We start from the raw sequence: 13,791 nt of genomic DNA on the forward strand, positions 1-13,791 counted from the left end.
ATGCACATGAATAGAATATTTTCCAGTCCGTCTTTCTCTCTGCAGGTGTTGGGTATTGCCAGTTTTTCATTTTGACATGCAAACAGAAAAGATACCACCTCAATCTCCACAGTTACCTGGTACTCTCTGCAGTGTCCTGGTCCCATGAAGGCTGAGCTGCTTCAGAACAAAAGCTCATGGCTCTTTCAGTGTACTATTGAAGGAGATCACAGGTGGCTCCTCAGAGGAAAGCAATATCGTGGCATCATTCTTATAGACATAATGTTCAGGCCAGTAAGAACCCTTAAAGACAGAGTCTGAGGTCAACATTTGAGAAACCGGCTGATAATGTTGATGGGCAGTATTTGCTTTCCAGTCAAGCAGGAAATGTGGAAAGATGAATGAAAAACCAGAGAAATACCGCAGAAGGATATAAAGAGAGGAAAAAACAAAAAGAGGAAAAAAAACCCAAAACCAAAAACAAACAACCCACCCAACAAACAAACAGAAAACTAGAAGGGCTCTGAAATCTGAAAAGCCACAAATGTGATCTTGTTAGAAATGTAAACTATGGTTCTATTTTCTTCAGAGGGAAAAGTAAGGAAAATCTCTAAGACTTTTGAAATTTTTTTTCATTTCAAAAAATTACCCATAAATTCCAAAAGAATACTACATGAGTTTTCTGTCCTTTTCCTTCCATTTGCTAGCCATAGCTTTTCTTGTCCTCTCATTTACCCAAATCCTATCTTTTCAAGTCTGATTTACTGGATTAACCTTATTGCTTAGATAACAAAATTTAACTCCAAGATAAGCTCCACAAGGAGATTTGTGTGAAAAACAACTTTTCTACCTCCAGAGCCTCCCCCAGCTCTGACTTAGTCATGGAGAGTCCATACCAGCTGACCTGAAGGCCATACTGGCTTGGTGCCTAACTATAACTCACGTGTTTCTGAGCAGTGGCCAAAGGAGTCTGTCAGAAAGCAAAACATATGCAAGTCTTTTCTCTCTGAACTGTGGGGCCTGAATACCGAAGAGAGACGTCCAGCAAACACCAATACGACGCATCTTCAAAGCAGTAAAGAAAATAAAATAGTCTCTCATCATGCCTGAGAACTGCTGTGGCAGCAATAATGAATAGAATGAGCATCAGGAACTTTGCACACATGCAAAAATTTGCTGGCATCAGCCTGGCTTGTACACTCAAAAGGCCAAGTTGCTGAAATGAAGGTGACTATGAATGACTGCAGACTAATTTGTGTCTTGATTATGGTAGAAACAGGGGTTAGTGCTTCACACGGTGAGCTGCAATGGTTTTGCCTAGATCTGTTGTGAGTTCTGGGCGAGTGGCAACCCAAAGGTGTAGCAGAAGCCAAAGTAAAATAGAATGGACTTTGAAGAAATAGCTCTCACAAAGGCCATCAGTGGGAAAACTCCAATATGACGGTATATGAATTGCATTTTTCAACATGTACAATATCCCTGATCATCCTTGAGTACCAGCGTTGTGTAATGTCATGACACAGCAGCCTACAGATGCTGGTCTCAGGGAACCAGTTTTTATCAGCCCATACTCTGGCTGCAGATGGTCTGATTAAAATGGTGTCTGTTCAAAATCGCTAAATTTTGGAACGGGGAGGAGGAACAGCGACCTGCAGTTCTGCCCAACTCCAACATTCAGAAACCCTGAACAACACCTTCCCTTCCTCACACCCTCCTTTTCCCCAGTCAATCACAGGACTGAATTTACACCATGAAAGCAGACAGTTTCATTTTACAGTCTTTTAAATGTGCTCTGGTGCTGGAGCATTTAGGACTTTCATTTCTAGGCACTGTGGGCGAGAAACATACTCCTTTAAAAATAAAGTGAGATTTTCAGGCAGTAATCTCTATGCGGCAGCAATGACTTCCCGAAAAAAATGTTCAAACTGAAACTGTAAAGCCTGTGACTGCTCATAGACTCCCTGTCTGCACTGGGCCTTATGCAATAGAGCCCCAGTCTGGCTGAGACCCCAAGACATTCCTGAATTTTAAGTGATAATATGATAAAGATATGATATAATGTTTTTCTGTCCTGTTCAAGATAATCCTTCCTGAGCACAGTTACCTAGCTAAAGAAATCTGTCTTTAAAAACAACAAGAATAGGTAGTGACTCTCCTGTACACTAGCTGCTAACTGGCATCTTTCCAGGCTCTCTAACTTCACCAGTTAACAACAGAGCAATAAATGGGAGATATTTAAGATTTTAATTTCTGCTAAAACCTGACCATGTGGGAGATAGTCCTATTTTTTCCGTGATATATTCCTTTTATGTGAGAAAGTAAGATCCAGTTAGTGTTGGAATCTTTGCAAGATGAGTGTTCACTGGTGAGCAATTCATATTTGCAATATCTGCATGATATAAAAATACCATTAAAAATATACCTCCTTAAAAAGAGCAATTGCCAAATGCTGTCTTCCACATTGCCTTTGGGCCCAGACACTTTATTTAGTTTTTGTAAATGTTATTTAGCATTTGGCATGTGCTGCTGCCACAATTCCATTTGGCTGTCACGGTAGCTTTAGGTAATGCTAGTCTGAGTTGTCCCATTGCAGTTACTCTGTTGAAGGTGTACCATGACACACTTTGCAAGGGAGAACAGAGCAGAAAGCCTGATGCAAACTAAAGAATATCCCCAGTACAGGAAGTCAGCTTCTAAAAGAAACATTTCCTGATGCCATCTGCAAAAGAAACATTTCCTGATGCACTGGTAGCACAAAGGTTTCCTTGCCCAGTAGAGGGGGGGGGGGGGGGGGGGGGAACAAACCCTTGTTATGTAAAGAGGAAGACTTAGAACCCCCTCTGGTCTAAATAGCACTTTCTTTTTTACTTTGAGCAGGTAAAACAGTATTTAAAGCTCAATATGGATACAAGAGGCTACTTCTGGTTAAGTTGCTGAAAGCAGCATCATCTAGCTGTGTCAAAGAGAAAGACAGTGGGTAGAGAAATGCTGACTTATTGTTTTGCTTTTACACTACCATTTATAAAAATCAGATTTGGTCAAAGCTGGGAACTAGTGGCTGGCTAGCTTGCTTTCATACACATGTACTTCTCAGTGCCTCGCAGTGACAATCAGGGAAAGGGCAGGGGGGAGGAAAAGAATGATGGAGTCATTTATTTATTTTTCTGTTTGAAACAAAATTAGAATTGATGTTAATGTTGTTTCTCTGGAAGACATGTATGGACAGCATGGGGAGTGTGTGTGTGTGTGTGTGTGTGTGTGTGTGCACGCTAGAAGGAACAACAGTGTTATTTGGTCATGGATCTTGGGGTTGAGTGAGAGGTGCTGAGCATTAAGTAGACTAGTGGATTATGTTTAACATCTTTTTCTTGATCAGGCCCTTTGTGAGAAAAAGAGACAACAAAGGGAGGGAAGGAACAGGTTCAGATGGGAAAATCCCTTTGACGTCTTCATGTTTGAATTTGCTTTCCTCTTTTTTATTCTGAGTGGGACTGAAAGCCATACGGCTGAGGAAAAAAGCAAACTATAGCCAAAACAAAGCTTTTCACAGAATCACTGAACCACAGAATGGCTGAGGTTTGAAGGGACCTCTAGGGGTCCTCTGGTCCAACCCCCCTGTTCAAGCAGGGCCACTCATAGTCAATTGCCCAGGATCATGTCCAGAGAGCTTTTGCGTATCTCCAGGGATGGAGACTCTACCACCTCTCTGGGCAACCCGTGCCAGTGCTCAGTCACCATCACAGAAAAAGCATTTCTTGATGTTCAGAGGGAACCTCCTGTGTTTCAGTTTGTGCCCATTGCCTCACATCCTGTCACTGGGCACCACTGGGAGGAGCCTGGCTCTGTCCTCTCTGCATCCTCCCTTCAGGTATTCGTACACACTGATGAGATCTCCCCCAGCCTTCTCTTCTCCAGGCTGAACAATCCCAGCTCTCTCAGCCTTTCCTCATACAGGATGATCTTAACTATCTTCATGGCCTGAACTCTCTCCGGTGAGTCCATGTCTCTCTTGTACTTAGGAGCCCAGAACTGGACACAGGACTCCAGATGTGGCCTCACTAGTGCTGTCTAGAGGGGGAGGAACATCTCACTCAACCTGATGGCAATAATTTGCCTACTGTAGCCCAGGGTACTATTAGTCTTTTCTGCTGCAAGGGCACATTGACGGCTCATGTTCAACCTGGTGTCCATGAGGATCACCTTTCTGCAAAGCCAGAAATAGGTTCCCATTCCAGAAATGTCAGCTACTGCTCGGAAGAGGGAGTTGCATGGTCATAAATCTTTGCAAAATAAAGGCTGAACCACTATACTTTGTGAAGAAGCCTTTAGCTGTTTTTCTTTTGTACTTGACCCTACTTCACTGTCATCCCACACAAGCCTGCTGGTTTTCTCCCTTGCATTACTGCAAACAGTCCTGAGTTCCGCTGGCCAGGAGTATTAAAATATAGCCCACAGCATAATGAAGTGGGCAGGGGTCTTGAGGGACTGAAACCTGTGCTCCTGGGCTCAGCTTCATCTGGAAAAACTCCACCCTCACAGAACTGCTCCAGGCAGCACACTGGGCTGAGAAAATCTTTGGCAGGCCTCGTGTCACATTTGGGGATCATGGCGGGTCTCAGCCCTGCAGCTTGGCATGTCCCCATTTCTCCCTCTAAGGCTGACACCTCCACCACCCCACTTGCCTCCTGGGGGTTAGGAGAAGGACCATGCCCTGAACTTCCCAGCAAGAAGGAGCTACACTCACAGCTGCATCCGAACTGTGCTTAGTGCTGTGCCCCAACTGGGCAGCCATGGCACAGTGCCGCTCAAAATCCTTTTGGAAAAACCAAGCCCACCTTAATAGGAAAGGCAGTAATTCACAGTTGGCTTGATTAAAATCTTAACTGTTGATAATTAGGAGTGGAATTCATCTAGCATCATGACGGGTTAGACATCCAGGAAGCACCTCCAGGAAAGGCCAGGCCATGGGCATCTGATCCATGTGCAGATACTGGGAAACACTGGCGGGAGGGTGATGCTGTGAGCATCCTGGCGCTGGGAGTTTCAGTTAGTGCCTGTGCTATGGTTATCAGTCACACAACTATTTAAGTCATGGGGGGAAAGCAGGAACACAAAGGTCTCACAGATGCACACAGGCTCGTACATGTATACAAGTTCATGTGTGCCCATCGCGGTTCTGTCTTTGTTTTGTTTTCCCAGTAAAAGCATCCACATAAAATATGCAGTGTACACAAGCTCTCAGAGTTCAGCATTCAGCTATTGATGCTAAGAATCTTGCCTGGTTTTCTTTAGAACTACTGAACTGATAAAGACAAGCTGAAAGGTCTAGCTGCCTCTTCCAAGAGTGCATACACTTTGTGTATTTTATGGCCAGCAATTTTCTGCAGTGTCTCCTGTTTACTTTTGTGATGGGCGCTAGGCCAGGAAGACTGTCTGCCTCCAACCTAAATGAGCTTATAACTTCATGAAACATTTTTCACTGACATTTTGGAGATGAGAGAAGTGGACAGGCTGTCTGTGCAACTCCAGAGACTTCCAGAGAAGTGAGGACTTGGACAGCTCTGAGTGCCTGCATATGCTATCTTGTGTGCCATATATATAGGATTGATTATCGGGTTTTTTACTTCATTAAAGCAGTGACAAACTTCCCAGGACAATATTAAGAACATTTGTGTGTTCCTTTGAAAAGGGGAAAGATTGAGTACAACTTAGTTTCTCCATTTTCCTTCTGTTGCCTGAAGAGCCTGAAGCAACCCTGTGGCCTGTTGCACCAATTCCCCAAATGCAGATTTTAATTTATGATGTTGTCCACAGGTCGTGACAGCAGGGCTGGTAGACTGCATCACTAAATTAAACAATGGCCTGTTCCCCACTAGGCAAATTGATGAATAGAGAAAAGGGCACAGAAGAGTAAAAGTACATAGGAATCTTGCTGTCTACACTTTGCTATTTCTTCCATCACAAGTAGGTCCCCTGTACAGCAGCTTCATTTTAACAAGGCATCCACTTCAGCTTGACTTTACACCTACCTCATCTACAATTTTTTAAGCATCTCCAGAATGAATTCCTTTATCTTCTCATACAATAAATATAAAAAAAGACATTTAAGAGGATGTTAAAGGCCTGATTGAAGAAAAAAAAAAAAAAGTAGGGAAATTTGAAGATAATGAGACCAGCCTGTCCTTATTTCACCCAGAGCTCCAGAAGATTGTATAGATCATTTATGGTATCAACTATTGCTGGGTAATGTGCTGCAATAAAAGAGAACACAAGATGCATTGGGTAGTGGCAATGGATTGATTTAATCAAAAAGTCTGAGCATTTACTCTGAATTTCATTCCCTGTGGCAATTTATAGGGAGAACACAGGGCCTCCAGCCAGCTTCCCTCTCTATGCAGTGTGTACATAGTTGCAGCTGGCTCTTGTGTATCATGTCTCTTAAACATCAGCTGTCTGCCTACCTGTCTGCTCAGGACTGCCAAACCCAAGAGCTCCAAAATAATTTGCGAACTTTTTTTGGCTCACCCTCTTCCCAGAAAGACAACCAAGACATTAGGTTAAAGATCACAAGGGGTTTTAAATTATATTTTTAATCTGCCTTCTGTCTCCAGCCAAGAGGGGTGCACCTGTGTCATAGTTTTAAGCTATTCTCTGAGACCTGAGTACTCGTAACTTGCTCTGAGAAAAAAGGAAAGTGAGCTGAATTTCCCATTCAAGTTGCCTGCTTCCCACAGCTGGAGCCTAAGGACAACTCCAAACACCACAGGAAGTCAGATAAATCATGCTGCATGCTTCAAGAACTGCAGTGCTGAAGGGAGCCCCAAGACGAAGGATTTCATGAAAGAAGCAAGAGGCATAGATCTATACAGACAACTTCTCTCCTTGCTGCTTATGGAGCTTTCAGTTTTGTTCTTTCATCCAAAATTAAAAAAAAAAAAAAAAAAAGGCATATAAAGAGTGTGTCCTGCTTTTGTATGTTGAAAGCTTAACAGCACGCAGAATTATTAGTGCCTGCAAAAAAACAATTTGACCACACGAAAAGCTCTCGTATGCTTGACATGAAAAGGCCTTTCTGGATTTGAATGGGGTATAGGGAGGGAAGTGAGAGGAAAAGGAAGCTTCAAGGTGCAAATGACTTCATGCTGTTATGTTTCCATCCTATTAAAAACAAGACAGTTTTCTTTCACTTTAGAAACTCAGAAGAGAGAGACCACTAATACAATGTCACTTTTTAGCTTAGGGAGTGAATAATAGGATCATATTTGATGAAAAGTCACATTTTCAAATCCTTAGCATATTTCTACTAAATTGGAAGCAAGAAGGGAAGCTAACATCTGATTTGGGTTGACAGATTTGCAGCCAATACTATTTTCCTTCCTGCTACTATTTTCTAACGTATTTTTTGTCCCTGAGAGTCTTTCTGTAGCAGTATGCTGGCAACAGCAGAACCCAGAAGAAGGAACTTGGCTGTTTGCAGGAAAGGATCATTCTCATTAGAAGATGTCAGCTGCTGGCTGGCTGCTGCGATTTACAAGCGCTGCTTCCAAAACTCAAATGTTAAGTGACTCCTTCTTTCTTCTCCATGCTACTTTAAACTGGAGCAAGGAAAGTTAAGAATTAAAATGGAGAAGAAAACTCTTCCAGTATTGATTTGCTGAATAGAGTTGAAAGCATGAACATAAACAGACAAGTGTGTTTTGCCCTGTCTTAGCATCACAGAAAATGTTCACTAAATATCCTTTTTAATAATGAAAATCCCTACAGTCATTACAGATGAGTGCTGTTCCTGGGGCCATGTCCTACAAAAAAAAAAAAAGTACGCTTATGGTCTTATGGGCTGTACAAGTCTGGTGTTTTGCGCACTGATTCTATGAACTTACATAGCTCTTCGGGTCATTGAAAGAACAGGGTTTAGATCATTACATTGAATGACAATAATGAAATAATTCCAATGGGATATGGAACTAGAACCTCAATGATGCTTAGGATTTATCCCTAAATGTCTGCCATTTTCACTCTCCTGAACCCAAATTATTTTTGAGAATCAGATCTGAATGTCTAAGTGCCACTGGTGCTGCTTTTAAGATATATGCATTGCAGTATGTCTGTCAGACTTCCAGTGAGACTGCAGCTCTCTGCCTGGGAATGAGCCAGGTACTATATTCCAGACTTATGCCCTTTGGGGTTTTCCTGGCTCAGAAGCACACACAGTGCATCCTGGGGCTATTTCTAAAATTATTATTTATAATTTCCCTTCCCTCTGGGTCCTGTAATTGGACTGATGTTAGTAAGGTCCCTGGCTTTTTGGGAACGTACTTTAGAAGACATTGTCTACCAACATTGTTAGAATGTGGTTTTAATTATTTTCTGGTTTATTACCCCACCACCATAACCCCACTGAAGCAGGGGTTGCCTGTATCGCAAGAGGATTTTGTCCTGATTTGGGTTTGTTACTTGTCAGGTAAAATACAAAGACTGAATTTTTATACGCATCTTTCCAAATGCCAGATTCCTCAACATACACACACAAAGAGACACAAACAAGTTCATTTTCTGTACTGCACATATGATAAGCATGCGTGTCTGCATCTTAAGTCAGACATTTTGCCTAGCTGATCTACCTCTACTTCTACTTAGAAAGCCTGTTGCCTCAAATGGAATTCAGTGGGCAGCCCCAAAGGCATACAGATTCCCCTCCCCAAATGATCTCTGGTAACTTTTGGAAATACACAAAACCCCCCTGTAGTTAGGTACATAGTATAACCAGTCATCTCTATACTCAAGTAAGAAAAATATAAATGAGAGACTGTCTAACCTGGGCTCCCAGACACTCTGCCATGATACCATTTTCTTCTGTGACACTACATCCATGAGCCACAAGACTTATTTTCCCCCAAAGCCTTGTAATCATCATGCAGAACTGTCATCCTTCCTAACAGCTGATGATGATCCTTTTTAGGGCCAGATCTCTATGGTGGTGAAAATCCTGCTGTTGGAGATCCCCACTGAGGCTCTGCATGAGACCCCACCTGCAGTGCTGTGTTCAGCTCTGGAGCCCTCAACTTAAGAAGGACATGGACCTGCTTGCGTGTGTCCGGAGGAGACCACGACGGTGATCAGGAGGCTGGAGCACCTCCCCTGTGAGAACAGTCTGAGAGAGTTGGGGGTGTTCAGCTTGGAGAAGAGAAGGCTCTGGGGAGACCTTAGAGCGGCCTTCCAGTACTGAAAGGGGCTACAGGAAAAGTGGGGAGGGACTCATGACCAGGGGCTGTAGGGAAAGAACAAGAAGTAATGGTTTTAAACTGAAAGAGGGTAGATTTAAATTAGAGATAAGGAAGAAATTCTTTCCTGTGAGGGTGATGAGACAGTGGCAGAGGTTTCCCAGAGCAGCTGTGGCTGCCCCCTCCCTGGCAGTGTTCCAGGCCAGGCTGGACGGGGCTTTGAGCAACCTGGGCTAGTGGAAGGTGTCCCTGCCCATGGCAGGGGGGTGGAACTAGATGGTCTTTAAGGTCCCTTCCAACCCAAACCATTCTATGATTCTATGATTCTGTGAAGCTACCTACATCCCAGTGATACCAAAGGCTGAATCTAAGTTCATAAACAACGTCTTCCCCCGCCATCCTCCCCTCATCTTCCTAAACATGCCAGGTGTGGAAGGGAAAGTCTAACCTCATGACAGAGAAGGACTACTTTGTACAAGAAACTAAAGCACAGCCAGAAATTCTCGACTGGGAGCCCGTGGTTCACCACCTCACTTCCAGATCTCCTGGATGAGGGAACTGACTGACAAGCTCTGAGATGATAGCTCTTACAGCTACATATGCAATTCCTACAGCTAAGAAACCCAAGACACATACAGCACACCTTGGTGAGCCAATAGAGGAAGACCTCCAGGAGAAATACACTGATATTGTTGTCTCCTCCAGGACCCATCTTACCAACACAGGATGGAAACCGTTCAAGCCTGTAGTCCTGAGTACCTGGGCAAGATAGCAATAGCACCTGTTGTTGCCCCTTATAACTCCTTTCTTCTCACTGCTGGGTATATAGATTAAGCAGCATCCACTACTGGGAGTCTTACAGCTTCATAATATAATGAGGTCAGGCCTAGTTTGCATTTGAACTGTTAAAGCACTTAAAATTGGTAAACTTTTTCTCCTTCCATCTGTCCCTGTCTACCTCTGACTCAGCATACAATGTACTAAATACCTTTGCAAATTTTGGCTCTAGTTGCCCAACCTGTGGCAGGGGAGGAGTCCTTTACATCACAGGATTTCTCTGAGGACTCAGAAGATTTTGAGGCATTCAGATAAGAGCCTAGTGGCAAGATAAATCGCTGGGAAAAAAGCACAAGCACTGCCAAACCCTCATGGTACAGTGGAAGCACACAGCTCCCAAGGTCCCTGTTTCTCTGTGTGTTGGCTTGAGAAGTATCAAACACTAATTCTGCCACTAATCCAATACTGAATGTTGTCTTGAAATTTGGGGAGAAAGAGGGAATATCTGTTTTGGTAAAGAAAGGAAACTCTTCTCTGCTGGGTTGCTTGAAAAATGTCAGCTGTATGACTACCAAGATGTTTGAGCTGAACAGGGAAGATGGATTAGTGGTCAGGGTTTGATGAGCCAGCCAAGAGTGTGTGACAGATTTCTGAACTATATGATGAAAAATGTCTATGTTATAAATTTTTTTGCAATGTATATCACTGCTTTTTATACAGATATAAATATATGTGTGTATGTGTGGGGGGTGGGCTTTTGAAAACTACTGTAAAAATTCATCTGCGATGATTAACTATGAGTCCAGTCAAGGACACCGTGATGTGCAATTTCTACCATACAACACTGCTTGTAATTGGGTTGAACTTAATTAGAGGTGTGCAGCAAAATCTTTCATGCTGCTTTTTCACCGTTAGGGAAATTAAGATCTCTGTAACACAGATGTTAATAATAACGTTATAAATAAGTCTACAGTTGAGTCTTTCCAAATTTGCAACAATGTTTGTCCTTTAAAGGGTGTCACAATGGATATGGCTCCAAAACCTGATCTATTATAGTGTAGGGAATCTGTAGTCTTTAGTTTAGCTCCTTTTATAACTGTAGTTTTTAAAGTTATCACCAGATGTGTGTAATTACTTAGAGCTGCTGTAAAATCAGTCTCTGGGAAAGGAATCTATTATTATGACTGTAATTTTTTTTACAAGATATGGAAGAAAAAATTCTGCTTATAAGGTTCTGCTCCTTGATTAATCTCAATGCTGACCGGTTAAACAAATTTAACTTTTTTGTTTACATTAATAGTTTGATTCTGTTTGCTTGAGGCAGAGCCTCAAACACTAGGTTTGGCCACTTTATTCACTTGGATGGTATTAATATGATTGAGGTCATGATTTTGTTTCCTCACACTCAGCTCACCAGCCTTACTCAATGATTAAGCTGTTGTACTTTGTCTCAAAAACCTAACAGAATGAATTCCTTTGTAATGAGTTTGGTAAGGAGGTTGCATATTTTTAGTCCTCCATAAAAGTTTTGTAATAAAACCAGTGGGTCTTAATTGTAGAAGACTGGGAAGTCCGAGGTTTGAACTTCTTTTATTATCTAATGTTTTTCTTGATAATACCTGACGTTGTTACACATATAGCACTACTCCAGAGCATTTTCCTGGAGCACTTGGAGGGTTTTCAAAGATACTTAGAGTGGAAGGGGATAAGATATTACCAAGAGCTATTAAAAATATCCAGACATGATTATCTAAAGAGGTTCACTTGCACTAAAATGAGATTCTCAGTATGCCTATACTTCATGAACAATCATTCTCACACAAGATAAACACAGCTGTACACATGTTTTCCCACTTTCCCTGCAAAAGCTCAGCATAAAGGCATGGAAAACTGTAAAATGCTCCACGGTGTTATTGATGAGGCTGTATGAAATGATAAAATATCAACAGAACATAAATGCTAAAACTTCTGTATTTTGCTTCTACTTCACAACACTGGCCTAGAATCACAAAAGCCCTGAAAATTGTCACACTGTTTCTAGTTTCTCTTTGACTTTCTCCTACTTTGCTGTAAGGTTCTCAGGAACCTGCATTTCATTATACCATCCCTATGAGCTTGGCATTAAAATACACAAACTTTTGAATGGTTGCACTACACATAAACTGGACAGTATCTCTACTATAGATCTGAAGAACATAAGAAGCATGTTTTACATATTAAAGATCACTTATCGACCCATACACATTTCCCCTTTCTATTTAACACTCTGGAGTTTAATATAAGGCATAAAGGCCAAATGCATTGCTTTCCTTTTCAGATCAGAAAAGATAACACAAAACTTATAAAGAATTCATGAAGTTCTAAATATAGAACTGGATTTCAGCTAGTCTTAATGCTGCTTCCTCTGCAATAGCAGTGCATTTTACTCCTGGTATGCAAAAGCCGTATGTACCTAGTGTTGAGATACAGCATCCAAGAGCCAACGACTAAATGCCAGGCACTGGGAAAGTATGGCAGCACTTCACAAAGGCGCTAGCTTGGCCGCTAATGGCAGCTTTACTGTTGGCTTTGACCAATATAAAAATACAGTGGATCTTCACAGAATATTGCAGTCAAGCGTTCAGATCTGGTGCACTTAGGGACTATTTTAATAAAATGACGACAATAATGAACTGTAGTTTGACACAGTGCGGGCAATAAACTCAATGAAGTCTGAAGCAAGCTTCCAGAAATGAGGCAGCTGGAGCAAAATACATTGACTAACGGTTACATGGCCAAAGCAAAGGAAACTACCCAGGCAGTAGACTCCGCTGCACTCAGCAATGGAAATAATGCTTGATAGAAGGGATTATCTCATTCAAATGTCAGTGAATAGACACAGGTATCTACTGCCAATCAGAGCAAAACAGAAGGAAATGTAAACCAGTAAATGAAAAGTACACAAGAACAAGGTAGAGAATGGAAAGACAAATGGAAACAGCTGGACAGTCTGCAAGAAGAATCCAAATGCAGATTTTCAAGGGCTGTTTTTCCCTGACCTGTGGCCAATGGGTGCAGCATAAATGAAAACCTGAGAGGCAGAGTAACAGCAGAAAGTGCGGGGTGGCAAAACATATGAGACCCACCAAGGTGCTGCCCAATTAACCAACATCAGCTTTCTCATTACCTGTGGCATAGGAAAATACACCTCATACACCTGGAGAAAAGTGTGACTTTTTCTTTCAGAAACAAACTAGCTTTCTAGATAGCAAGTTCACAGCACATGAAAGAATGAGGATCTCAACATTCCTGATGGCCACTTACAGGAAAAAAAAAAGGGACTGTGTGGTGCATCAGCATGCCAAGCTAATGAGCTCAGCATCATAACCCTGACAGACCTTTCACTTTAATGCAATAACTGGAAACAGAGACAGAAATTGGACCCTGAACATGGTATTCTGGCAGCTAAATCTATCCATTGTGCTTGAAAAGCCTCAGAGCCAGGTTCCTTTTCATATCATTTTGTGGGGACAGGGCAGTGGCTGGATCTTTGTAAACAGAAAAGGACAAAATTGTACTTTTCATTTAAATTTCACTCTTTGCAGGGAATGCTGGCATGCAGCAGAAGCTGTAGAGATACCAAAATTAATTTAGTAAGATCTGTTCTTAACAGGGTTTTAGTTTAGTTCTCTTTTCCTCAACAATGTCCAGCTCTGCTCTTTGAGTTACTGCAATGTTCCTTTCTTGCTTTTTTCTATTCTTTTAAGGAATTGTCTCCCACGTGAGAATTCCCTCCCTGTAAATTTTCAGAGCCATCCAATGGAAATGAGCTCTT

This window comes from Athene noctua, chromosome 1, assembly GCF_965140245.1.
Source record: "Athene noctua chromosome 1, bAthNoc1.hap1.1, whole genome shotgun sequence".
NCBI classification, from domain to species: Eukaryota; Metazoa; Chordata; class Aves; order Strigiformes; family Strigidae; genus Athene; species Athene noctua.